Source organism: Argiope bruennichi, chromosome X1, assembly GCF_947563725.1.
Source record: "Argiope bruennichi chromosome X1, qqArgBrue1.1, whole genome shotgun sequence".
Taxonomy (NCBI): Eukaryota; Metazoa; Arthropoda; class Arachnida; order Araneae; family Araneidae; genus Argiope; species Argiope bruennichi.
In genome coordinates, this window is record NC_079162.1 from 84,538,696 (window position 1) to 84,565,422 (window position 26,727).

At 27.2% G+C, this 26,727-nt stretch overlaps 1 protein-coding gene across 3 annotated transcripts in view; it reads right to left on the reverse strand.

Annotated features, from left to right (window-relative positions):
* The window catches only part of LOC129958891 (synaptogenesis protein syg-2-like), a 298,485-nt gene that overhangs the window by 187,941 nt on the left and 83,817 nt on the right, over positions 1-26,727 (reverse strand). The gene's annotated exons all lie outside the window — the stretch shown is intronic.

The following is a 26,727-nucleotide window of genomic DNA, read 5'->3' on the forward strand; positions in this document are numbered from 1 at the left end:
TAAATGAATATTAGGTAGGTTTTTTTAAAATTATTATTGTATTAAATCTGTGAATCATTTAAGTTTACAAAGCGTAAACAATTATAAAAATATACAATACCAACCTATTTTTATCAGCCTATCCATTTGCGATCTTACAATTATTTCATATCTAATCAGAGAAATTAGAGATTTTCTCCCAAAACTAATTACTAAATATCGACAAAACTTTTTTTTGTATTAAAAAGTAAAGAACTAAATGGAACTTTTTTTTTTGCTTATGAACAATTCGTGCAAGCTAAATCAGAAACACCAAGGTAACTAACCCGAAACATAACGATTATTTGATTCTGTGAGTGAGAAAATACGAATCTTGCTTTATTCAAAAGTCTGAAAATTATTCAGAGTCGCGTAATTTTTTTCGGGTGCTATTAAGCAGCCGTAAAAGGGCATTTAAAATTCCATATAAAAATCAAACGCATACAGGTAACGGCTTCGCGTGATACATAATTCAAGTCTTGGAAGAAGACTTCGTAAACTGTAACAGGATTACACGGCGGTTGTTTTCAGCGGCTAGCTCTAAAACAGTAAACGGTAGAGCTTGGCGTACGTGATCTTTGAAGCTCAAAGTGGTTACAAAAGTTTTCACTTTGTAATAATAGGCTTGCTTTGTATTCGAAGTGCAATTTAGGAAAGTGCTCCCAATAAATAGATAAAAGCAACTGGTAAAAAATTAAGTACTCTTGTATGGTCATCGAATAGAAAAGAGATCGCGAAGAGTAAGAAATCTCGGCGGTGAACGCTTGCCATCACATCTGATAGACTCGCCTCCTGATTCACTTGCAGCTCAGGAATTAGTGGTGAAACCACTCCCGAATGAAGATAATTAGGTAGCCTGATTTGGGGGTTTACCTGCACATGTCAGGAGGATCGGGGAGGTCTCATTCTTTCTTTGCAGAATACAAGGATTAAAACAACGGCGGTAGAACAAAGAAAAAGTGAAATCTTTGTATTCAAGCAGTAAATCTTGAAAAAAATACTTATTTAATTTAAATCATGATATCAGAATTTAAAAGTATGCGATAGCTTGATCTTTAACCCTTAAATGCATGATTATTAGAAATGATTAAAAAGAATCGTTTCTTATAGGAAAATAGTCATAGGTTACGCAAAAAAAAATAATCCAGGTAAGAATATGGTCTATTTATTTTGAAAAAAAGTTATATGTAGACATTTGGAAATATACAGTATTTTCCAAAAATCTAGATGGTATTCAATATAATTTTCAAATACAACATCAAAGATTGATAGCTTAACTGAAACAGATGAGATGTAAATTTTAACAATTAGAATAAATAAATTACTCCTTTATAGGGAATTCGACAATAGAAACAAACTCTCTCTTCAAGTAACATGCTGAACTTCATCACTCACCACATTCAAATATATATAAAAAAATAAAATAAAATAAATCGATATAACACCCAACAAAAGTAATGTGAACTTTTTTCTTTCATACATGATTTATTGTCTATGGTTATCAACGGCTTTTGAATAAAATTAAGTGGAGCTGGATGTAGACAACTGTCAACAATATACATTTAAGGGTTAAGGAATCAAGAAAAAAAGGCCGCCAAAATAAAAATTTCAGCAACTACAGATTTTTTTTTTACTAATATCAAAGACTATAATATAAAACTTTTACTATTGGATTTAAATTTTCAATTTCATCATTTATTCCTGAATTCAACACAATGCCAATATACGTTAGGTTGGCCTAGTTTGGGGATTTACCTATACCTGTAAGAAAAAGGGGCAGATTTGAGTTTTCTTGCAGGTAAATTCGAATAAATAAGGGTATCAACGAAATCAATAACGGTATTATATAAATAAGTTGCCTTTGCATTGAAAACATTAAAATAATATACTGTGTATCCACTCAAATCGAGACGCAATAATTCATTTATAATCTGAAGGCGATAGAATAAGATTCTAACTTCAAAAGTGCTTTAAATAAAATAAATAATTAATTATTTGTTATGTTTTGTGAATCAACAAATAAACCGTTGACAAAATTACGCAGCCTATATTTTTGTATATTCCTCGTCATATTTACTAAAACAGTTTTGCCATCTTTAAACAAAAAAAAGGTCCACTGCTCTGCCAGTAATGAAACTTTAAATTTTATTGTTTTAAAGCAACTAATGACCACTTTGAGGCACAGCACCAATTGATGCGTGGATTCTCTGCTGAAATCCTTTAAAATATTTAAATCCAAAGTTCCATAATTGCAATAAAATGCAGTGAATATAAATAAATGAAATTTTTTTTTGTTTAAAATGATAAATATGTAAAAATATTTTACGAAATATGACAAGTAGATCTAAAAGAGGCTTTATAAATTTACATTTAAATTTATCACCTATTTCAGCGCTGCGTTTAATGACACAAACAACGTGAAATATCTTTCTTTACATTATTTACGCATTTTTGCAATTAGAAGCACAAATATATCTCTAATTAGCTGCTGAACCAATATTAAAATAGGTACTCTGTATATATAATGCGAGTCGAAATTGAAACTCCAATTTCAAAGCTTTACTGATTTATTTGAAGAAATACACTCTTCAATAAATCATATATTCAAGTTTTGAATGCAGCTATGAGAGATATTCAATATTCGCTCCTTATGTTACACTGTATACATCAAACATGTAATGCAATTCTTCGTATATCTTCTGCAACACATCTTTAATGATACTAGAATTAACAGTTGTGATAACCGTTAAAAAATCAAATATGGACTTTAAATATGGATCTCCAACCCTACTTTACCCATTATTTAAAAAAAATGGAAAAATATCACAATATCATGGAGACAAAGGCAAAAATGCTATGTATTTTTCTTAGCTAAGAGTCAATCTTTGTAAATAAGGCAGTGCTTCATATTAAATATTTCTTTTTTAAATTTATGTTTTAAAAATTATAATGAATTAAAGCATATTAATATATTCTAAATTTTTATTAACTCAGAATATAAAAAAATGGCCACGATATGGAAATCGATCTATAGATAATGCTCCACAAAATAACTTGAGCTTTATTCCTTTTAATAGGTTGAATAAAAAAAAGAAAACTTGGTTTATTTTAAAGTAGAATGCAATTTTATGAATAAGCCAATTGAATAAAAATTTGCGAAAATTAAAAATTTCAACATTTCTATCATATGATTGACGTTAATAATGGGAATTCAGTATGATAATGGCGGATACGGTAGTTCCGTCAAAATTCTAAGAATATCAAAATGAATACGTAAATAAAAAATATCCAATTATTCATTAAAATAAATAATTCTTGGTGGTACTTAATGGTACTTAAAAGATGATAAGACTTTTATCTTCAAAAAATTAATTATCTTAATGATTAAATTTTATTTTATGAGGTTACATCATTTATAAGTAACATATTTGGAAGCAAATTTTCAATACTTTATAATTAAAACTATTAGTTACTTATATTATCAACAACTTGTTAAAGGATTATAATATGCTTTCAATAAGAAAATTCCCCTTGCGATTTTTTATGAATCTCATTGTGATAAATGTTTTTTTATGTATAAAATGCTTTTAAAAGCTAAAAGCTAAATTATTATAATGATTCATAACTTTTAATCTTCCAAATTTTATGTGTGATTAATTAAATGACAAATTAGCCCCACTTAGCTATCAGTTTCCTCAATAAAATGTTAAACAGAACAAATTTTTCAGACAATACATTAGAATTTTGCTAATTAAAATCTTTTCTTTTTATCCAATATCATACCTCATTTTTTAATGTGCTTCACTTGAGTTAATTCATATTTATTTTAATCCTTTTATCTAGATTTTCCATTAAAGACATTAGTATGCAGTTATTTCATGTAAAACTTATTTACAGGTGATTTAAATATAGATATAAGCTATCATATTTGTAAACAGTAACAAGTTTTATTTTCTCATAGAAATAGTAAAAACTAAAATAACTATAAAATATTTATTTACCTAATATGTAAATTCTAATATTATCTTAGAGAAACTACATTTGCTAATCATTCAATGGATTTATAATCTTTAACTTTCTCTCTTACTGAACGAAAACTGCTAGAAACAATCCTGCGAAAATTCATTCCAGATATTTTTAATTGAAAAGGTTTCACATGGCTTTTGAATTCAATATTTACTTGAAAAGGGATAAAATATTCAGACGAAATCTTCAGAAATAACATAAAATATTCATTTCATTAAAGATTATATGAGGCAGAATTTTAAGAGGTATTACTTAGTATCGTAAAATATGTTTTCCGGTACGGCATTTCTTAAACAACATGAATTTTATAAACACACCAACAGTAATTACCATTACCATAATTACCATAATACCGAATTCGGCGTATGACATAGTAATCAATCTTTAATCACATCAACCATTTTTAAGAAATTATTTCTTAATAAGTAAGAATTAATCTAAATAAATATTTTAATTTTGTTCATAATTATACACTTTTCACAGCTTTTAAAGATTTTATTTTCACCTTAGCATCTTTTGCGATTTACAACAGTTTACATCTATGCCAGAAGATTACTTGAAAAGCATCATTTTTTCACTTAATTTATCGTTTATCGTCTGCCTCTTCAGGGCATTTTGTTAAAACAGTCAAAAATAGTCTATTATATATTAGGTTGCAATGAATATGCTTTAATGCACTAGCAGTTAATACAGGTGAGCTGCGGGGTCTGATGATTAGGCATGAGATTTGAAATCTGAAAACATCCAGGCTCGAAACTGATTTCTACGAAGAGCCACCATATATGCGCATTTGTCTGTGTCACGCGGAAGCTTAGAGGGGGTCGCGAATTCAGGGGAAATTTTCGTCTCCTAACCCCTGTTAAAAATTAAGAGACTTATTTTTAAACATCTGTGACAAAACTACCGGCTATTTATATTTAGTACTAAACACTTGGTAATATTAATTGTACTGGTGCATCAATAACTTTCGGATCAACATATTTAAAACTCAGAAAAATAATCTGGTTGGTATACATTTTTTAAAATATAATCTTAGGGTAATTTTTTTTCTGATAAGATTTGGATTTAAAATTGCCCTTGACTGTGACACATTTTTATTTGAAGAAATAAGAGCGGTATTTTAGATTCTTTCAAAATGAGCCGAAGTATTTAGAAAGTCATAGTGCAACGTCAACATATCAATACTTTGATTTATTGAGATAAATTTTTTATTGCTAATTTCTTTATTTTCCCTTTTAAAATCATTTTTTATGTTTAAAAATTTTTTGAAACGTGACATCTCTTCCTATTCTACCACTCCAATTTTTCTTTCTATTTATATGTTATGAGAAGTTCTTCTTGATTGGTCATTCAGAAGTTCATGATATATTTTTAGAAATAAATTTTCCTTTAGGATAAAATACGAAAATCATATTTCTTGATATCATAAACTTCTTTAAAAAGTCCCAAATATTATAAAAAGTAAAAACTATATATGAAAATTTTCGTTTGTATACCGAGTTTTTTTTTTAACTAAAATTATTTCATATTTGATGTTTCATGAAAACTGATTCGAATTTATTCTTTACTTAGATCAGGCATTACTTTTATATTATTAACACAGTTGTTAAGCACAAATTCCGACTGCAAAATAAAAATTATTATTATTATTACTATCCAAACTTCTTTCAAACCTATTCTTAGCATGAAATGGCAAAGAAGTATTCATTTATATAGAGATTCATTGCCGTTTAGAAAATATCTATAAAAAAGAGGAAGAACAATTTCCTGATTATGTCCAAACTTGACCAGCGAAGGTCAACCCGATATCTGATAAGATTGCGAAGTAAATTCAGTTTCCATCGGCTTGAGCAAACAAGTTCAAACAATGCATGTTCTTCATCAGTTCCTAAAGGAAACATCCGGTAACCGATAGAAACTCATTTAAAAATAATAACGCTCTGGCATCGATTCAGAAATTTAGACATTTTTCATGCTCCTTGCAACCAATAATAATGCCTTGCTGAATAATAATGCTGAAATAATATATAATGCTGAATAATAATACTGAAATAATATATAATGCCGAGTAATAATACTGAAATAATATATAATGCTGAGTAATAATACTGAAATAATATATAATGCTGAAATATATCATAATATAAAATTGAAAAGTACAATTTCTAAAAAAAAATTGTGAAAATTTTCCTTGAACTGGATTTATATGAATTGAATTGAGATGTCTACTCTGAATATATAAACGGCTCTACTATTATCATTTTTTATTATAAAAAACAATGAAACAAAATATTATTTCTTATAATGTCATCAGATGTGCAGGGTACATCGTAAATTTTCCAAGACTTTAAAAATTCATTGAAAAGAATAAATACTCTAAAAAAATAATCGCTCTTCAAACAAACTGGCTCAGAAAGTTCACAAAAAGTGACTTTTGATTACAAAAGTTATCAAAAGAGAGCACTTGAAAACAATAATAGTACAATCATTTAAATGATTTTTTATTTATTTATATGTCTCCGTGTAAGCCTGAAAGTGCATGATATAAAGAGACTTTTATCCTAAACAAAGAATACTTAATATAAATTTCGTCTCAGAGAATATGCATCGTTTTTATATTTTTGGAAAACAGTATTCACACAAAATATTTCTTAGAAATGCCATGGGATTGTTGGGATTGTTTGGGGTTTTATGGCGCAAGAAAGAAATGCCATGAGATATTATTTACTATTATTTCAATAATACAAATATGCTTCAGTGCCCTGGCAGTATACTCTCAACAAGAGAATTAGTAGAATGTCGGTCGTGAACATATTTCCCAAATATCTCCATACTATGTGGACTTGATACACACTAAGTAGGTCGTCGTAGATAAAAAAAAAAAAAACTTTTTTTCCTATTTTTTATTGTATGCATATAAAATTGAAATAAGGAACTTAGAAATGAATGCCATAAGATAAGCTATGTTATTTAACTTATATAAACATACATATCCTAGAAAGTTCATTATTGGAATACATTAAACTTGTTTATTGAATGGCATAAAAGCCTATTAAAGTTAAAATTTATTTCAGAAATTATTTAGAGTAATTTTGGTCATTTATATTTATTAGAAAAATATTCTTTTTTCTTATATTAAAAACTTTGCACTAAAGCAAAGAAAATCACACATCGATCAATTAATCTTTTAATAAACCAGTTTTTGATATAACTTATATGTGTGTATTAACCAATTTCTGGTTCATATGATCATAACCATTAAGTCGATTAATTGAATTTCTTTAAGTGAAACTTTCCCAGCCTTTATACATACTTCTTGTATATGTCATAAACCATTTAAAATTCATCTTCATTAAGCAGATTTCCAACACATTTTCATTAGGTTTCTTTTCCACTCAATTACCTTTCTGATTCTATGTATTTTATGAGATTTCTTAGTAAAAAAGAAAAAAAAAATATTTCCTAAAATTTACTCTCTTGAAGTACTGTTCTCTTAATCTAGGATTTTAAATTCCTTTTTTAATTTTTTGTTTGAGATTTTAATCATCAAAATCATCAATTATCATTTTAAGATCAAAGTTTCAAACATCCTAAATTTTTTTAAAAATAAATAAGCATTTTTTTAAAAATTCTGTTTGTCTGTGAATATGCTAACTATTAAATAAATATTTAGAACTTGGCATTCACAATCATACTATAAATACAAAAATTTAAAAAGTGGGATATATGAAATTTTCTATGGGACTCTGACATTAAATTGTAATTTTTAGCCAAATTTTGCACTTAATCAGCTTAAGAAACATGCCCAAATTCAAACTTGATTCTCTTCTCTATAGAATGATATTAAGCTTAAAAAGAGCCTTGCTCTGAAATTAGAAGTCGAACTCGTAAAGAGAATACTCTCGGCACCTCTTAATACACAATTTGTTTCAGAAGAATGGATATTTTTAAAATTAAAGTCTATTTAAAGCAATATTAATTATTTTTAAGGACTCAACATATTTCGCTATTATTACCGAAGATCTTCGTTTGATGCTTCAATCGATCAGTAATTACATGTATATTTTAATGCTTCTATACGTAAAGAAATTATAGTTTCACTCGCAATTGTCTTGCTATTCAATAAAATAACTCGTATATATTTCTGAATAATTTCATTCATTTTAGTGGCCGTATTAAATATGTTGGACGTGTTTCCTTCCATGCCTTATCATATAATCTATGAAATAACACTCCACAAGATATCGCATAATCGCGTAAATGAATCTTATCAATATAAAATGAATAAAATCAAGGTTATAATTTATATTAAAAGGAATTAAGTATTTCTCATTATTTCATAACTTCTTCAGCATTTATTGGAATTTTCGATCCTATATACAGACAATAATAAATGATTCATTTCGAAACGACTTGAAGAATATCCCTAAAGGAATTCAATGAACTTTTTCCACGAAAAATTTTGTATTTATTTTTATTAAAGCAGTGAAATAATTCTGAAATCCTAAATAAAGGTTATTTAGCTATATTTCGTACAAAATGAAATATAGAAAACAAGTTCCGAGTAAAATCTTAATACTCTATGTCACGCATTCACGATAGTCATTACCAGAACTGTTATACATTTGTCACGAAAGAAATCATCTAGATTTCTGTTAGGTTTATAAATGTAAAATCAAATCCAACATATATTTTGGATGAAAGCCAAATTATCACGTTTGAAAAACTTTTGCACAAACAATTTAAATATATTCACAAACGTATTATCTCACAATGATTGAATGTATGTCTTTATTGACGTAAAATTCTGTAAAAGAAAAAATAAATTATTATATTTTTCTACATAATAAATAGATGTAAATTTAAACTCTAAAGCCTTTGTGTTTTAAATACGGTGAGTAATAAAATTTTGAAAGATAATACAGAGAAAGCTGCTTACTCTGCCCATGCCTATCATTTAATTTAATTTAAACGTGACGGTTAAGGCACTATCGAGAGATCTGATGCTTAACATTTAAAGTTGAAAAAACTAGTTTTGATATCAAAGAATTAAGGGATGATACGGTACATTTGAGAAAGATTAATTGGAAACAGATGATATATTCTGCCCTTTGCATATGCATTTAACTAGACGATACTGGTCGAAAAATCCGATGGAATTCCAATAGATACCTTATCAAACCATCGCTCGCTGTCGTCAGACTGATGGTTATAAGTTTCTCTGATTTTCTAAGCAAAATGAAAATCTGGAGACAGGTTTTCCCTAAGGACCTCTAAGGAGGAGCTCAGTCGAACTTTTTCTTTAGGTGCTACCCATAGCTCATGATTTCGTTGATCAACAGAAGAAATCACACTTCGTTTATCACGAGCCCATAACTCATAATCTTAGCTACAAATGCTAGATAAAGCCAGATTAAAATCACCATTACTGCTAAGGATAATTTAATTATAAAACTTCCTTGGAAATTTCACCCACATCAAAGTTATATGTAAAGAAAAACAGCTATCTAGTTTATACGAATTTTCAAGAATTCTTTTGGCCTTTTCCCAACTTACAAATGATGCTCAAATTGAATTTTAGCTTAGATTTGGATAATTCAGAACGTTGATTTTAAAACTAAGATCTTGGTAGAAGAACAGAAAAGAAGTTGATATCGTTTTTAAGCCATTCGAAAGGTAAGGCCTGTGGATCCTTTAAATCATTACCTATCTTTGTTCCGCAATCCTATCTTCACACATGGATTAATACATTAGTACAGCAGCGTTGATAATATATTAGTTAGTTCTAAATGACTGTAAACTAGCAAGTACAACATCTGTGACAGCCAGTAAGAAAAAATAATGTTTCATTGGGAGAATATTTACACCATCCATAAAAAAGAAATTAAGACGACATAAAAATTATAAATTGCTGACCAACATAGTTATTAGAAAGTTAAGCTTTATATTTTTTGTATTCTGACAACGATAATTAAATATTAACAATTAGAGTTTTCTGGCTAATAAAATAAAGTTGTTAGAATATATAAATTTGTTCACTCATTATTTGCTATATTTGATTGGTACAGCAAAGTTTTGTACCTTAAAAAATTATTTACCAGTTCTACTTTCAAAATTATGTTTCCTTGAATGAACATTCAAGGCAAACTTTGGATTTTTAAAGTATTATAAATGAAGTATAAATTTTAAATCTAAAACATTATTATTGATGAAATTCATAGAACTTTAATAACGATAACATGCTAATATAATAATTTAAACAGCACTCTCTCAAGTTTCTAAATGAATACACTAAAATTGTCATGAGTACTTTTAGTTCTTAATCATAATATTTCACAACTTCTGAAACCACAGTATATTTATTCGATTGATAACAACAAAAATTTATAAACTAATTATATTTAATATTAAATTATATATTATTTATTAGAATTTAATAAATTAATTATAATTTAAAAGTAAATGTTACTAATTATTTATTATAACGATTTAAATTTTAAATTAATTATTTAATTGTATTAAACGATCTAATATGCAGTTTATATACTATTTCTCTTTCTTATTAAGGAGTGAATATTGTTTAAAGCAGATGAAATTGAAATTATTCTTGCTAAAAACCCAGAATAAAACACTGTTTATCATATAGCATATTAATGTTGTGTGATGGTGACATGATTATGTCATACGTCGCACAATGGAGATATAACTGACATTTTTTTTTTCGTTTACTTTTAAGGCTCAAATTTTCTGTAATTTTCATTAAAAATAACAAGTATTTTAATGAAAATGCTTTGAGTCAATTATTATTCATAACTGACTCAAAGAGCATCGTGATCTTTCAAAATAAGCATTGAAGAAAATTTTTCAAAAACGAATAGAAATCATATAATACATGTTTAAATGAATATTAAAACACTCAATAGCACTCATGAAACTTTGTCAAAACCAGTCATCGTATTTACTGAAACCTTAAACAATAAGGAAAGACCAAACAAAAGAAAATTACACAGTATGCGATATGTACCTTTTCACTAGAACATTTAATATCCCTTTGAAAATTGCCTAAATTCAACAGAGAAAGTAGATATAATAAATCATTAAGCTAATAGATATTTCACTCATCTTAACAATCAATAGGGCTCTAAAAGTATATTTTGGATCAACTACTTTCTTAATACAGTGAGAAAAATATTCCTACATTGCTTCGGAATTACTGCTGATGAAGAATCACTATAAACGTTAAAAATAACAGTATCGATTTATAGATAACGTGATTATAAGCACTTTATCATCCCCAGCGAAGGCAATTTATATTTAAGAAATTCAGAGTGTTCATTGAGTTTATACTGTATAGACTTAATGTATAAATCTTAGAGGAGCTTCATTTTGTCATGTGAATGTACATTTTTCAACATTAATCGAAATAAAGAATTTAAGAAGTAATTCTTTCTATTGTTTAACATTTGATTGTGTTTTTACAAGGTAAAAAAGTTGACGATACTCTGGTTCGGTAAAAGTTTTAGGATCTTGTTGGGTTCTATTTAAATATTAAATAGCAATAAATGTTTTAAAAGTAACATTCATTATATATTTATTTTGGAATAATATTTAGAGAGGAAAAAAAAAATTTTTTTTGTCTATAATTCAACTATAAATGGTCATTCTTTTTCTAGTGATAATAAGCAAAATTAAATTTGGACAGAAATTAATTAAAAAAAGTAATTTATTTAATTTAATAGATTAAAAACTAATTCGATACGTTAATTACTATTATTAAGTAATAATTAATTCACAAATTGTTATTATCTCAGTTGAGGAAAGAAAGTCAGAAAATTGAAAGGAATGTTTCTTTGAAAATTTGGCGAGAATATAAGCCAGTTCTCTTTTCAATATTACAGTTTGGCCCATTACTGTTTCAAAAATTTTAGTGTTAATTTATTTGACTGTTAAAAAATATTTTGAGTTCAAACTGTTTAATGAACATTCAAAAATTGATAACTTAGTGATAAGCATATTTTCACAGGCCATAGAAAGGATTAAATTTTTTTTACATTATTCCTTGATTATATGAAATGATTATAGTCATAACAAAAATTAATCAAATAAAGATTTAAAAATATTAAATCGAAAATGCAATGAAGTCTTCATGAATCTAAAAATCAAAACGTTTAAAACACAAAAGATAAAAATCAAGAATAATATCAAGTTATCATTTGGGAAGAATATTGAAAGAAAAAAATGTTATTTTGTACATATTTGAGTTTTTTATTGTTGAAAAATAAAATTACCGATAATTTAAGACACCACATGTTTCTTGATTCCATATCAATTGTTTTAAGACACTTACCCTCGGTAGTACTGTATGTTAGAAAAAGTCCAAGAAACCCTATTACGGAAAAGGATGCATCATCCCACTAGAAACCCGATACACAGGTAGTAAAACACAATCGAAACATGCAAAAATATTGCGCTTGCAGAAATTATTAACTGCCAAGCAGAAGCAAACCGCTCCTTAAATAACAGTAGCAGCACGATAGAGCTCAGCAATACGATAATATTTCAAAAAGAGTTAATTCTTGTGTGAGCGCTTCACTTCTATTGTACCGAATTTTCCATATCTTACAGTATGTAGTAAAGACACGGTATGAAATTTTCATGGCTTAGGACACAGTATTGATTTTTCTAGAACGGGCCGCAGATCTCGGTTCTTAATAGAAATAGAGCAAAACATCTTGTATTTTCCAGAAACGTTTTGTCGCCAGATGAAACATTTTCCCCATAGTCTTAAGTTAGTGACTTGGCATCCTTTATGTATATTTGTGAATCTCTTTTTAATTATGATACTAACATCGCAAGAGCGCAATATTATGAATTTTCAACATTATTAATAGTACATAAAATATATAAAATTACTTGTGTACTTGGTTGCTCAAGAAATTATTTTATCACAGATTTATCAAAAATAATCTCCTAAATTAACTTTAAATAATACATTTTGAAATTACATTTAAATGCTAATTTTATCCTTGTTTTATTTTCGTTTTGCAAAATTTGAAAAAAAGATGTATTGGAAATTTAAAATATCTAATAAATAAGCATAAAATGAAGACAGTTGCTTATATATAAGAAGATTTTTAAAAGCCAAAATGCATTGCTTAGTTTTCATAAATTTTTTGAAACTATATACAGTAGAATAATTTTTTTCTAAATTCGTCTAATATTAAAATTAATTGACAAGAAAATATAAAAAGTATTTTGTGAAAAGCTTTTTTTCAGCTTTTCTTTAAAAAAAAGTATTTATTTCGTTCTGGCGAAATTCTTTTTATAAACCAAAATAAAATTAATACTTCTTTAACATTAATTTTAACCAAGCGAATCGATATTTTTATTGAAATACAATTAAATATTTTTTTTTTTATTTCACTGTAAATTTTCTGAAAATTTTGATTTAAAGCAGATGTAGAAAGAATTCTTTTATGATGCGAAATTTAATAGCAGCTATAAAAGTTACTAAATACTTTGCTGTTAAAAAGTTAGACATTGCGCACAAAAAAAAAAATGCAAAAGAAAGAAAAATATATCATTTGAAATTTTTTCTTTGTTATATAACAAATTACCAGCATATTTTTAAAACCTCTTTCCAGCTATAAAATTTCTCAAATTACCAGTAAACCTTTGATAAATATTTTAATTCAGCTTTGATGTGTACATATGGAAATTGCAAATTTATCTCATTCATTTCTCTTCACGAACATATTTCGCCAGAAATAAAATCTTAAATTATCTTAAAAGTACTTTAAACTCTTAAAATTAATATATTTTATACATATATCTCAGAAACTGTAAAATCTGATAATTAGTTGATAAAATTAAACGTTTAAAATAAATTAGCATTTATAAGAGTTGTTTTATGAAATGTAATTTTTACTTTTTTGCTACTTTAGTAGTTACTATGTTTCTACTAGCTCTGTTGCTAATATATCTCAAATGCAAATTTTGTGCTTTTCTAAGAAATTCAGTGCCTGAATTCACAATATTTCATAATTGTCAGAAGCTATTTAAGTACACAGACTTAAATATATTTCTGATATTCCAAAAAGTTCTTTTACAAGTTAATGCAAGTCAAATAAATTTCATTGAATTAGAACTATCTAATAATATATGTATGCACCCAATCAAGTTAATACTTGTTTTCTTCATATGTGTCTCTGTGCGTGTACTTAATTTCTTATAAATTATTCATAGTTTTCCTTTAATTGTATATCAGTGACATTTTGATTTAACAACGGCAATATGTGATGGGTGAAGTTATTATCCAATTACGGGTAAATCCCTCGGGTAGAGAATGAATCACAGATCTTAACTTTCAATGGTTTTGAAAGAAAATCCGTTTTCTTCTTAGAATTGCCAATTTGAAAGGGTTTTTTGTGATTTTATCCCGTTAAACAACCACTCCAAAATATAGTTAATATACAAACATCTTTAAAAAATTTATGAAAAAAAAAACTAATATCAGAATATGGTAGATTTGGCACCATTTCAAAAGATTTCTTTAGGAAATATTAAATTCACGCATATATTTATTAATGCTAAACAAATTTAAAATAATAGAAAATTTGTAAAGAAACAAAAGATAAGTTTTACAATTGAAATCATTTGGATAATGATTTGATTATGTCTAATTCCATCACTCTACTTGTTTCGAAAGCTTATTATACTCCAGAGAATTTCAACCCAAGCTATTTGACCTTGAAAGTAAGTACAAACACCCACGAATGACAATGAATAATTTTCATTTTTTCAGAGAATAGCTATATATTATCAAGAAAAATCGGGCATCTTTCTATATTGTACTCAATTACGCCATTGTTTAGCTTTAGTTAAGATTTATAAATACTAAATCAAGTATTAAGTCAATTATTTTAAATTAATCAGTCAATTATTTTTAGTTTACTATTTTGTAAAACAGGAGCCAGATAAGGCGATATTGCTACTTAAAATTTATACTAATTAAAATAATTGGTATAAATTTTAACACAATCGGCCCAGTTTCGTGATATTATATATGTATATATATATATATGGCATCTCTACTAATAATAAAGATGAATTATGTGTGTGTGTTGACGCTCTGCAGGACAAAGCATTAGACCTTAAGCTTCCAAACGATGTAAAGATATACTTCGGAAGTGCAAATGAGCCCCTCGAAGCGATTTTTTTTTGCAAGAAGAATTTTAATTTACAATAAAGTTATTAATAAAAGTTGGTATAACATTTTATAATAATGTATTGGTTTTGGTGTGAAAGCACCGAGATAAAATCAAACAAGCGCAATTCAGATTTACAAAAATAAGCAAAAATGGGATTGTTGTTTTTGTTTTCAAAATAAATTAAAACATGAAGAACAGGAATTTCTTTTCCAAAAATTAAGATCAACATGAAACTGCTCTTACGTTATTACAACTTCGCGTGTCTCCAGGTGTATCTCAAACAGGTTCACTCTTGTTACATTATTTCAAAATAGCGCTAGCCAGTGTTTCCGAAGTATTATTTTCATTGTCCAGTTAATGATCTCCTAATGCCACACAATTGAGATATATACTTTGAGCAAAATATTTATTTAGAAGAAATATTTGGTATTATCCCTTAATTATTCTGGTGACTGAGAATCATTTCATGTAAATCAATATCAATGACCAAAAAACTCACATTAGAACGTAAAAACAGTTTTTATGTTTTGAGGACAGATTGCTTGGCAAATAAATTTTGACTAAATAGAAAGAAAAACCATTTTTCACTATTCTAATATTCAAAATCTATGGTAATTATTTCGGAAAGAACGCTAAGCACTGAGCTTGAACTAGAAGTTTAACACTATAAAAACGAATAAAAGTTCGCTTAAAAACATCTAAAATTTTACATCAGTAAGAGATGCCGATTAAGTAATCTTTAGTAAGCAAACTTCGTAAGTTGAACTTTGAGAATTTATATTAAAGAATACTTTAGTGCTCTTCAATATAATCAAAAACCACGAGTTCTATCAATTGCAGTTCTCATACATTAACCCGTTAACGACCGGTGTCCTAACAAACAATTACATAAAACAGTTCCATTTCTTTTTTCGTGTTTAAACCGTACGGATTTCGTTCTTTCAAATCTCCTAAATAATTTTTAATTGGCTTATACCACCAATTAGCCAAATTTTACAGTCAGTATCGTTAGTTTGAACTAGCATCTTTAATTTATTTTACAGGAAAATTTGCGAGGTAATGCAAGAAAATTCATAGGAAGGATTTTTTGATATAGTGATACATTTTTTAAAAAATGCTATTCAAAAAAGATTTTAAAATTATTTTCTATCTATATTTCGATAATTTTTCTGAAAATGAAATAAAAAAACTCCTCCGATTTTTTAAAATTTAATTTTGATTTAGTTTTCTTATCTTTTGTGGTCTTAACATAATTGGGAAGCAATTTATTGAATTCTATGCATTTAATAAATTCGGGGATATGTATATTGCGAAAGAAACTGAGAGTTCAACACACGCACTAAGTTAAGAGTTTTATGTTAAGCTATCGGTAGAATGTTGAATCTCAATGGAGTCAATACACATGTCTTCACAGTTGCATTATAAATACAAAAACACCTCCATTTCTACATTTTATCCTCCAATGACGACATTGTGAATAAAATTTGTATTTAAGCACTTAAATTGTTTATTTAAAAGGATGTTTTTCTCAGGTTCACAATTGAATTAGCAAGCAATTTATTGAATTCTATGCATTTAATAAATTCGGGGATATGTATATTGCGAAAGAAACTGAGAGTTCAACACACACACTAAGTTAAGAGTTTTATGTTAAGCTATCGGTAGAATGTTGAATCTCAATGGAGTCAATACACATGTCTTCACAGTTGCATTATAAATACAAAAACACCTCCATTTCTACATTTTATCCTCCAATGACATTGTGAATAAAATTTGTATTTAAGCACTTAAATTGTTTATTTAAAAGGATGTTTTTCTCAGGTTCATAAGTTTTTGAAATGCTCTACACATTTCTATTATTTTTCCGAAATAAAATGAAATTTAAAAAATAGATTCCTCTTTTACACTAAAGTCAGTCTGTTTAACCATTGTAAGAGTTGAATGTGTCCAAATAGGTAAAAAAAATTTAATAAATATCACTAAATTTAAACTAATTCAGGACGCACGAGTAAAGTTATTTTCTGAATATTATTTTTAAATTAAATAAAATATTCAAATCTGCTTAAAATGTATTTTTAAAGGATCGTAATGTAAAATTATGTGAAAAACTTTAAAATCAGGGGTCATGTTTCTAAAATAAGTCAGAATAAGTTTTCAAAAAATTTAATTTTTTTTAATTTAAAATATTTTTAAATGTATTTTATTTACAGTGTGAATGTATGGAAAATTTCGTATTTTTGAACCAATGATTTAATTATAAAAATCTTAATAGACTTCACCAAAAACTAAGCTTCCCATAAAAAAGGCCGATTTACAGTAGTAATCTACTAAAAATGCTCGAAAAGTATCTACAGTAGTTATCTACGGAAACGCACCAACCACGATTTTGTCATATCTTATAACTTTAAATGAGAAATTTGTGTAAATATATAAATTTATATCGTGTATCTCCGAAACAGCTCTTACGATTTGAATCAAATTTTACACACACAAAAAAAACAACAACCATTTTTTATACTAACTATTAGAACAACTTTTTTTTTGTCTTTTGTCATGCTGACAATGTTATATAGCGCCACCTTGGAGCCAATTTCACCATGATAAAACTGAGTGTAAGTTTAAAAATATAAGTAATGGCAGATAAACTGTAAAATGAATACTATAATACAATAGATAGTTTCGAATAACATGTTAAACTAAGTGCATACATGTTTTTTTTACTTAAATGACTTGCTCATATGTAGGTAGGATTGAAAATGATGATTCATATGTAGTCAGTATGTGATTCGTATCTAAATATTTTCTCCCCCCCCCCCAAAAAAAAAGAAACACGAATTTATATTAAAAAAAAAAAAAACTACCAAGCGAAGTTTAGTTTTCCAGATATTTTTATAATCTAAATTGCGTAATTCTTTTCCATACAGATCAAAATTAAATTTTTTCAACAGTATTGTTTATTCACTTTTAGTTCATAATGCCATAGTCATAAAAACTGTAAGAATGTATTTTATTTCTACTGCTTTATATTAAATTATTTTCTTTGTAAAAAATTAATGTATCGTAAAAATACCCTCTATAAAAAGTAATGCATTTGAACTGAAACACTCCATTTTACCTTATATAGCAATCAAACAACATAATGAAACATTATGAATTCCATCTTTTCTAAGAAAATGGAATTAAAAGTGGAAATTTTCAACATTCTATATCGTTCACTTTAACAACAGTATTCAATAGTTCTATTAACAGGATTACATTCTTAAGCTAAAGAATTAATTTTCAAGCGTCGTGCCTCAAATGTTGTTAATTACCAAAAGACCTATATTTACGCAATTAAAGAAGAAGCTCTTGCTGAAAAAAAGGGAGATGGAATATGGCGAACAACAATTAAAGTGGTTCTGGTGAGATTGAAAATTCTCTAATTGTTTCCAAAAAGAACAAAAAGATTTTCGTGACTTTTAACCTGCGTGTTACGGGATCCTTGTAATTACATGATTTTCAAAGTGCAGGGTCCTTTCTTTTTGGACTAACCTATTTCCGTGTGTGTGTTGAAGAAATATCTGTGACATTAAAACTAGTTGTAGACTCAGGCTTCTGCTCATGAGATTTCTAACTGTAGACAAAAAGTTCTATACTTCCAAAACTAAAAGAAAAAAAAAACATTTTAGTTTGAAGTGCTCTTATTTTGTGCATTTCTCTCGAATGAGCAATACAGGTGAATTCAAATCAAACATATGTTTGATTAGATTAAATTAAGTTTTCTTTTATTATTCATGACTTGGAGAATAAAGATGAAATTCAATCGACAGTTGGAATTTTAATTGACCATTTAGAAAGGAATTTTTAGACATATTGTATGAAAATAAAAATTAAGTTATGAAGAAAGCATAGAATTAAGTAGAAAAAATATAATTGTACTTTATTTTTTTGAATGAGTTTTTATGAATTAGTGTGAAACATTCATATTTAAATTATATTCGTAATTAAAATATATTCAACATATATTCATTCATCTCAAATCTAAATTTTATTTTATAAATAAAATCAAGTCGTCATAAAAATATTAGTCTTAATATAACAGTGCAATACATGTTTCAGCTTAAGATTCAATAAATTTATATAATCAATTAAGCATTCTTACAGAATGTATCAACTTTTTTGTTTGAAATTAAAAGTTTTAAAACTGGTCAATAGTTTCATATACCTATGTTGCCGTAATTAGAAGCGGCTGTAGCTTAGCAGTAGGATGTAAGCTTAAGGGGCCGAGGGCTATTGGCTCGAAACTCGATTTCACTAAACAATTGTCGCTATGTGGATGTGATGCATGTTGATTCTGTTATCGTGAACGGAACGTCTCCCTTCTGGTGTGGTGCAAAAATTTGGAATAAAGGGGCAATTCAAGTTTCATTGTCTCACCCGATGAAACCTGAACTCTTGCCGAATTTGTTGCTTCAAAAAAAAAAAAAAAAATTTAGCCTAGCTAATCTAAATCTAATCTGAATTTTAAAAACTGTAATAGATTATATCTACATTTGCGAAGTTAACTTATGTAAAAGCATTTTGTCATAAAATTTATTATTCACTGAAAACAGTATTCTACAATATGAAATGCATGAAAGCAATCTATTTTTCATGCTTGTAATTCTAACCTCGTTACATTAGTGAAACAACTAAAATTTATTCAAGAAATTTATTCTATTTTATTAACAAAATGTCATAGTTTACCCATTATTTTCTAAAACTGACTGTCTGGGAAATAATTTTATTCGGAAATTTAAATAATTATCCCAATGATAATTTGAAATTTTATGAAGATTACGCAAAAGTCAAAACCCTTTTTATTATGTAACACATGCTTTTAAATCTTCTTAAAGTAAATATTTGATAGTAAAAAAAATACAGAAGCAATTATGAATGAATTAGATTACAATTTCTGTATAGAAAACCTGAATCATCTGTCAGTACTTTAGGGCAAAAAATCGTGAATGTCTTCACAAGACGTCTAAGCTTTCTACTCATTACGTATTAGTAGCATTCAAACTCAAATAGCATTTTTAAGTAGTTCGGAAAAATCGAATTGAGACATGTCACTGAAGATGGGAAAAAATGAAGGGAAATAATTAATAGAACCCATGTCATCAAACAAAATCAATCAAATTTTTGACTAGTACTTTTAGAAAAAGTTTAATTACTTAATGTGTTTAGATCTTAACGGCAAGATAGCGCGATTCCTATTAGAAAAAAGTATGTAATTACAATAGTTGTATTGAAAATTTTCACTAGTTAGCACAAATTCATTTGGTTTTTCATTTTTTTCCTTTTATTTTGGAGCTAATATCATTATATAATAATAACATTTTAAATTTGAAATTTCATTAATTTTTTTTTCAATTTCACTTTAAAATTAATATTGATAAGTAATAGTAAATGACTGTCAAATTAAAATCCAGCTGTACTGCTATAAATAGATTTAAAGGACAAATACATCCAAAAATTTAGTTAAATTTCAATAAACTAAAATTCTTATATTCAGAATGAGATATTTAATTTTCTGTATTTATCAGCACTATATAAGTTGTTTTTGAAATCTTTCCATTGTATGTACGCTAATGGGAAATCATATTTAATCCTGACCTAAAGTTAGATGTAAATTGTAAGCCCAGTTTCTAATTAGTACTGGAATGAATATCAAAAAATATATTCAAAAAATAGGTTTATCATCTCCAATATATATAAAAAATATTCTTGCCCGAATAACTAATTGATAATAAGAGAAATTTAAAAGATTTTAATAATGCATAAAATGTCAAAAGATATTACTTCATGAGAAGATGAAAGTTAAATAATTCAAATAAAAAATGGATATTTAGACAAGGGAAGAAAAACAGGGAACAAAGCACCAAACATTGATTTTTTTTTCTATGATTATGACATATTAAAAATATAATTTAAAAAGATATTAGAAAAACTTATTCAAGTGTGTCTGTCTAAAAGAGTTTTCTTTAGTTTAATTTAGGGACTGATATCCGAAAAAAATATACCATAAGTATGCAGCTGAAAGCGATCAAGTCAGAACGAAAAAATATTTAGTCATGTTATTTTAAAATGCTGTATCTGGAAAAACGCAATCAATACACAGTATGTGCTGCACATATATTTGCATGCACATTTTTTTCTATTACAGAAATAACATTTTAAAACAATAAGAATATATTAATTGTGTTTTGACTTGGTCGAAAAACGCAGTTCTGATAATACTGACAATATTCAGTGGTGAATTAGAGCCCATCCTTACTGCCATTAAATTATCAATTCATATATTTCTGCTTAAAATGTTTGTTGTAAAATTATAGAAAAAATGTTTCCCAAAAATAATAGATATTAATTTATTTGTAATTTCCTAATTACTAATTTTTTAACCACCTTTTGGAATTGAAAATTTAAAAGGAAGTCAAAATTCATATTTAATATCTCCTTCGCCCATTTTTTTTCAAACTACTAAATCGCTCTGTATTTTTTCAAACACCATGCGAGACTCCCAAATGGTTCGAGTAAAATTTACAGCTCCAACGTGTTTTCACCGCAAAATAGGATTCATCGCGAAAATCCATCAACTGATACAGAATTTTGGTTTTGCAATAAACCAAACATCCGTCCGACCACGTCCCTAGAAAAGGAAATAAAAACCTCTACATTTCTCATTTCTACAGCCGAAAAGAGATCTAATACAAAACATTGGGTAGCAGTTAAGCTATACTTAGAACTGTCATGTCAAAAACTGCCGAAAGATTATTACTGCTTGAGTAAAGGAACAAGGAGACTTGAGCGAACGAAGCAGCTATGAATCAAATATCGGGAAGTTCGATTTACTATCTGACTGAAAGAGGTAGTAGAAAAGTTATCGAGAAACCATCACTAATGGCCCCGACTCCATGAAGTAGCCTGACGGCTTGCCAAGAGCACTTATAAACTTACTGGCCAAAGAATACGAGAAATCAGTATCCGTATAAGGCTTAATGCATGTGGTAAAGGATCAAATATTTGGAGAGGAAGAGATTATTAATGCTTTCGTTTCTTTGTAATAAATTTAGTTTGGAACTAAAATTTTTATTTTAACGGCAAAGCTAAATTAAATAATATGTTGAGTAATAGAATTATTTAGGATTTGTTCCCTTTATTTGAAATTCGGAGCAATTTTAAAGAATTTTTTTATGTTGAATAAAAGTTCTTTGAAACATTGGTTGCATCTTGGATGGTATTTTCAATATTTTAATTTTATGCATACAAACAGAAAATATCGTGAATATATATAAAAAAATCAACCTTTCCTATTTTTGTTCTACTTTTCAAATGTAACGAATCATTACATTTTAGATTCCTTGAGTCAAAAAAAAAAAAAAATCAATCTTTGGACTTATGTTTAAGTGCGGACAATCTGTCTGTGCAAAGATAGGCGAATGAAATTGGGCATAAAGTTTTTAAACTCAGAATTCATGTAGCTTATTTCGGTTGAAATCCGCATAAGAGAAGTCCGCCTCTCTCATCATACATGAGAATTTGTTCAGATTAGCTCAAAAAGGGAACAAACCAGACTGATAAACAATGGTATATGTTTATTCCACCAAACATGCAGATCTGAGTCAAATTTCGGGACAAATTCGTTAGATCTGGCTATTCGTATATTGAAGAAGAAATAACTGAGAAGTAAGAAAATCCAGTGGAAAGGTACTTGTGAATCTATGGAATATTTTTAATCCCGATTCTCCAAGTTTCGTTTGGAAGCAACACGCGAGATGTTTTGTGATGGAATATAGTAAATTGGAACCTCGGTCAGATGACGAGGGTGGAAACTGAACTGGCACTTCCATTCAATCTCCAGATTTCCGCACGATGCCAACGGAAGGGCGTTTGGCCTACGACATCAGATTTACCGGTATCATACACTCACACACGACGATTCTGTTTTGAAACCGGGTAGAGATATTAGAAATCTACAGTCATGAAGCCGAAACCTTACCATTAGGTCACTGCAACCACTTTAGAAGTAAATTTGGGAAATAATTCAGAATTTGCCGTTTCCGAACAAAACACATTCGTCTCATATTCATATCTCTCATACCTATGCTATCTATATTGTAAGCGGCTTCTTGCTTTCCCCCGATTTTTCTTCATCAATTCAAATCTGTTCAATTTTTCGGAACCCTTAAAAGATGTTTAATGATTATAAGGTTTAATAACGATCGTGAAGCAAGACTCGTATAAAGCTGCTATAAATAATATGCATGGTTTTCTATAAAAAAGAAATTGAATATGACAGAGAAAAACTAATGACAGACAGTTAGGGAGCAAGTTACTGCTAAACTTTTTTTGTATAAAATGTATCATATCTTATATCTATTTTAGAACGTGAACAAATATCTAAAAAAATATGGAATTTTATTTTTCATTTTTTGAATTATAATAGATGTTTCTTCATATATTAAGACAGGCTTATAAAACTGTTTTTCTTTTTTCTCTAATTTTTTAACATCTTCTCTCATTTTCATCATTAAAATTTTATTATTATTGCTTAAATTTATCAATACAACATGCAATTTGAATAATTTACAGAAGGATGTGGCAATCCTTCTTAACTTAATCAAAACTTAAGATTATATGCTAAGAATATATAATTTCTAAAAGAATTAAAAATGTTTACACAGAAATTTCGAATTAAAACCTACTATAACACTTATGTAACATAGAGCATATTATTAACCGACACATATTATAAGTAAAAGTAACACAGGGCATATTATTAACAGCATCTTTATTTTCCTGAACTTGTGTGTGATATTCGATGAATTTTTAACATTAATTTCTTGGCTGAAAAGTATAAAATGAGTGGGAGGAAAATATGAAAATTGATGTCAGTTAATGTATAATTGCTGTTAAAATAAACAAAAACGCAAATGTGGAATTAATATACATTTTTAAATACATGTAAAAAATAAAAAAAAATTTTTATCAAAAAACCGTTTTTTACCTTATATAAGATCAGTTTTATTCTTATAAAGCTTTTTTCATTGCACATAATACGTGTAAGTCTTTTTTTTATCATTCTAAGAAAATCTATATTTCCATAATTGTAGGCATTTGGGGAAAATATTAATTGTCACATGAAGTGTATAAAATGAAAAAAGGAGAAATGAAAAAATGGCGCCGATCAAAGAATCATAGCTTTAAATTAAATAAAAGATAATTCAAATAAAATGCTAAATGCTTTACTTTAATATGTTATTTCAAGACCAAATGGGATTTATTTTAGAATAAATTTCTTTTCTGACATTATATTATAATCAAAATAATATAAAATATGTGAAAAAGCATAAGTGCTTTTATCTAGCTTGACTTGTTTTTTATTTAGAAAAGATGGAACTATTTATTCATTTTATGATTTTTAATTATTTTGAAAGTTATACATTATATATTTTGGTTGAAATTATATTATTTAAATTCGATTAATTTAATTTTATTTGTTACGAGGGACAGCATAAGATAATGACTTTCAGAAGGATATGATTTCAAGGTCTCGCAATTGTATAGCAATTAATCATAAATTGAAGGCTAAAAATTAAAAAAATAGCTAAAAACGGTTTCAGTTTTTCTCGTTCACCAATAAAAGTCATCTTTCAAAAATTGTATTTTAAATGTATTTATTAAAACATTTTTCAAGGCGTAAATTATATATTTTTTTTTCCAAAATATGAACGCAATTTTTTTTCAATTTTATTTTTATGAATTTTTTTTAAACTTAAAACAAATAACTAATTATTCAAAGAGGCGGTCATTTTAAAATATTTCTGATTCGGTTGTGAAGCAATCTTCAACTATTGCTTGCTAAATCTAACCCAGACAAGACATTCCATAGAAAAATAAACATGAATTTTAAAAAGCACTCAATTTTGGTCATTCTTATTGTACAATACCGAATGATTCTTCATTTAATGAATGGCATATTCACAATTGTCGAAGAAATCTTTTAAAGCCTTTTTTATCTTTCTTAATTACATTTTCAATCTCTTTACTTCCCATAGAGAACCTCAAAAATTATTCTAAACATTACATAATATCTTTAAAAATGGCTCTTTTATTATTTCATTGTTAGAGGCTTTATAAAGCAATGAATATTTTTAACAAACTTAATGAATTTATTTACCTTAAGAACTTTTTTTTATTTCCACTGGTTTGCAAATGAAAAAAATTATTTTTTTAATATGGTTTTATTGTTATTAAATTTAAATTGCATAGTTTAGCTGAAACAATCTTATAAAATGCACCAAATATCCAAATATTTTATTTGAAAGCAAAGAAACCGAACTGTTTCCGGGCATTGTATGAACAGTTTTTATTAAAAAAATAATTAATTGTGGAATTTAGCGCATTGTTGAAGTGTTATAAATATTAATACTTATTACAACTATGTAAAAACACTTTTCATATACTCTGCAAGAAATGATGAGATCTCAATTTTGCCGTTATGATAGAGGGCAACCTTGATTTAGAATATACATTTTAACAATGGTATGCTTGCTCTTTTATCGTCCTTTTTATTCGACCATGATTTCATTATGTACTAAATAATTTAACTTCAGCATGCGGTTTTAATTAATCAGAATAGTTTATGTGATGTGTTCTCCTTTTTGTTCGATTAAAATTTAAAACTACTAGGTCAGTGCAGCTAGTTAGCATAGCTTCAATATGGATGTCAATTCATTAAATAAATTTAAGAGATATGTTGTTCTATCCATTTGACTCGATTTAAAATTAGTAGACCAGTGTAATTAAAATAATTTAAGTAATCAATATTAATTAAATCAATTCATAAGTTATATCGGCCTTTCCTCTCGATTGTCATCCAAAGTCATTAGACCAGCTCATGCTCACAATAAATCATTAAAATGCTCAAATAAATCAAAAGGACAATATAATACATAGTATTAGCTAGTATAATAGCTTCATTAAAGGATATTAATTTATCAAATCAATTTATGCGATAAGTTGCCCTTTTGATTTGATTACCATACAAAATTACAATATCAATGTGGTTATGTTTAGTTATAGGATGATAATGATTCAAACCAATTTATATAATATGTAATCCTTTTCGTTCCTCTGTGACTTAAAATGAATAGATTTGTGTAGGTAGGAAATGTAATTTCTACAAGAGACATTAATTTATTAAACCAATTTATAAGTTATATTGTCTTTTACGATTCGACTACGATTTAAAATCACTTGCCGAGTGTAGTTAGGTATTATAATTTCATTACGAGATTTTAAGTAATAACTGAATTTATAAGATATGCTTTTTTTTTAATTCAACTATCAATCAAGAACATGAGAACAGAATAGCTAGGTAGTGAAACTACAATATGGAATATCAAATAATCAAATCAATTTTAAAATTATAAAACCACGTACTTTCAACTAT